General features: G+C 46.0%; 1 pseudogene; it reads left to right on the top strand.

Moving 5' to 3' along the window:
- The first annotated feature begins 813 nt into the window (after positions 1-813).
- On the top strand, positions 814-2,263 carry LOC103160263 (annotated as a pseudogene).
- Positions 2,264-3,395: the final 1,132 nt, after the last annotated feature.

The following is a 3,395-nucleotide window of genomic DNA, read 5'->3' as shown; positions in this document are numbered from 1 at the left end:
GCCTGACTCTAAGTCATTTCCATGGTGTAGTAGGGGCCCATGATTTTGGGGCATGGCTAAAAGCATAACTGATCCTTCTAACACTCTTCCCTCTGTGAGTCATTTTAGTTTCACCCCATTTTTTTGGGTAAATCAGTAGACATAAGGTACTGGTATGGACTCCTATCTCCATATGGAGTCAAGCTATGGCCTCACCTTGTGACAGTGGCCTCCTAATTCATATCAGGTTTTCTCTATAAGACGGGACAGTCACAACAGTATGGAATTGTTCATGTGGCATCTAACAGATACAGGGTACATATATAGCATCTAATGTGTTTAGGGCTCCCAAGAGTGTATTTCTTTCTCCTGGATTTGGAGCCTTCCCCATGTCTTCCTGTCTTCATTGATCTGCCTATCTATTTTTCCTTCTACTGTGCTGGAATTAAAGGTGTGCGCCACCACTGCCCAACTAGGCTCTGGTCTATTGAGTAGAAAGGTCATCCCACTCCTCCCCACTAGCTGGGCAGTCCCCATCTTTCCAGCTCTCAATGGATGGCAGTTCCAGAGAGCCTCCCTTTCCACTGTCTCCTTCTCTCTCTCTTCAACAGATGCCCATCAGTTCTTCCTTCAAGTGGTCTGATTTTATGATAAGCAAAAGTTTATGTGTGAAATAAATACTTATTGTTATTCTGGTTTGAAAGCTATCCATGTAAAATATATTGAGGGACTACCATCCTGCCATGTCCCAGTATCCATGTGTGGTCCTGCTAAGGGAACTGTGCATGCCTTGTGCTCATCCTCTGGGATGATGTTGTACTCCTGGCACTAGCCATGGAGACGGAGCAAGTGAACACACTGAGTGAGGGACTGGGGAAATCAGTGACAGTCATGATGGAACTGAACTCCACCCAGTACTCCCATCAGGAAGCACTCAAACTTTGTGAAGAGTTTAGAGAAAGGTGCCTATCTGTGTTCTGTGTGGCTTGAGGTTGGCTGAGAAAACACAAATTGCCATGTCATTTTGGTCTTCGGATCCTGGAACATGTTACCAAGTTTCAGTGGAACAGCATGTCTCCATGGGAGGTCTCTCTGAAGGCCAGCGACATGGAGCTGATCACAAGTGGAACACTGACTATTTTGGAAGAGGAGAATAACATTAAAGACATTCTGTGTCAAGCTATGATAGAGATGATCAAACGAGAATGGCACCAGAACTGGCTAACATGCTAATGTAGTGGGACACACTCTCCGGGCCAAGGTAACACAGACAGAATTGACATGTTCATCCTTTTACCTGGTAGAGGTTGTAGTGACCTTTCAGACACTCCTTCCTCTAAGAAGAAGGGATATTCAGCAAACACTATCTCAGAAAGTAGAATCTTCAGTTCTCTACTCAGCACACATCAGGGAAATGTAACCAAGTACCAGCAAACGAAGACTGATGCCTCTCAGGAGTGAGAGACTCAAGCAAACTCTTCCTTAAGCAAATTCTTCCATAAGCATTGAAACATTGAATACCTATACAGGCTACATCAGCTGGGTATCTGAATCCCATTGCTGTTGAAAACTGTAAACTTCTAGATACTGTGACTGCTTCTAAATGAACAAGAGCTACAGCTGGGCAACAGAAAAGGCAAGTTGAGTGACAGGAAGTCCTAATGATCACATGTGGAGATATTGCTAAGCATTGCTTTCTCTCTGCTGCAGAGACTGCTGCTGGTGGAGAATCCTTAATAGAAAAACACTACCTTTCCCTGAGGAGACCTCATCAGGTGCTATGTGTGCTGGGCAATATGTGTGCCTGGCTGGGCTTAGATTCTAATGCACAGACACTAGTAAACTTTGGAAAGTACCTGGAATTTTTTCTCACTTTTGCAACCCACCCAAATCAGATTCCATGCTTTTTAAGACAGATGACTTTGGAGCCCTCTTCAGAAATCCCCTGATCCATTGCTATTAGCAATAATACCAAAATATCTTTGTGTTTCTGGGGCCAACTTGGTCAAGATGGACTCTCCTTCTGAGACTGCCCTAGCTATAAATATTCTCAGTTTTATTTCCATAGTGATGAGGGACTTAAATGCTTTCTTTGATTTCTCCCAAATCCAGCAAGGAGAAGTAATGAAATGGATATGTCCTTTGGATCTCAAGACTAGCTTCCAGATTGCTGAAGAGTAGCCTCTACTGATACTGGAGCAGTGAACTCCTGTCTACAGCTGGATCCAGAAAGGGAGGCTTCTGCTCCATCTTCTCATCTTCATTGTACAATGGGAGGCTATGAATTTTTGCAGGGGAAAGTATGGGCAACCTGATGTTTCAGGCACTAGAGAAAGGAGGGGTCTATTTAATGATAAGACTAGAGCCACTGAGTTCTGTATTCATGCTCCTCTCTCCCCGGGACTACACAATTATTCCATATGACTCCATCCTGCTGCCGGCCCATGAGTGTGGAAAGCTTGCCTTCTTCCCCTGATGCTAATAACCCTCTTCTACCCTCCTTTCTTCTAACCTCAGACATCCTCAGGGAAGGTTTTCTCCCCTCTCTGACTATAAAATCAAGGGTCTGTTACAAGAACTCACAGTTCCATGTTCCTTCCCAGACAGCAGCGTCTACACTGCATGTTTGACAAGTCTGTTCTTCCACTGGTCACCTCTAGAAGGTCCAAATATGTCTAATTTTGCTCCTCACTGTATTTCCACCTCTATCCTGGTGTCTTTTCTGGGGGAATGGGGGTGTTCGAGACAGGGTTTCTCTGTGTAGCTTTGTAGACCAGGCTGGCCTTGAACTCACAGAGATCTGCCTGCCTCTGCCTTCCCAAGCACTGGGATTAAAGGCGTGTACCACCACCACCTCCTGGCCCTATCCTGGAGTCTTAACACCCAGAAAATTCTAATGAATACTTGCTTGTTTGCAACCTCTGGCTTTTCTCACCCTTCTTTGCAGCAGACTGCATTTTGCAAAGATGCCCCCAGTATCTCTGACCCCATCGTTCCTCCACTGAGGCATGAGCTCAATGATTCTCTACCCTTCCACTCAGACAAGACCTTGCAAATTGCTTTGATGAAAGGGTCTGCAGATAAGCTGCTGCCAGACTCCTAGATGTCTCTGAGGAAATGCTTTCTAGTCCCCTGTCAGGTCTTGAGTGGGTTATCCTTAAAGCCCGTCCACCATGCTGTGAGGAACTACAGTGCCTGGCAAACTCCAGTGCAGGGTGGGGTGGGGGGAGTCTGATAGACCCAGCCAAAGACTGGGCTGCCTGCCAGCACTGCATGTTAACACAGAAGCAGACAGCTCCGAAGGAGGAGTCCAAACACAACCACTGAGGTACCACAAGATCCTGGAGGGTAGGAGTGGGGCCTGTGCAGAGACAAGCCACTGCAGGCAACACCCTAGCAAGTCCAAATCCCTGACA

The sequence above is a fragment of the Cricetulus griseus genome, chromosome 2 (assembly GCF_003668045.3).
Source record: "Cricetulus griseus strain 17A/GY chromosome 2, alternate assembly CriGri-PICRH-1.0, whole genome shotgun sequence".
Taxonomy (NCBI): domain Eukaryota; kingdom Metazoa; phylum Chordata; class Mammalia; order Rodentia; family Cricetidae; genus Cricetulus; species Cricetulus griseus.
The sequence above is the reverse complement of the archived record's forward strand: the minus strand, read 5'-3'. Positions and strand labels throughout refer to the sequence as shown.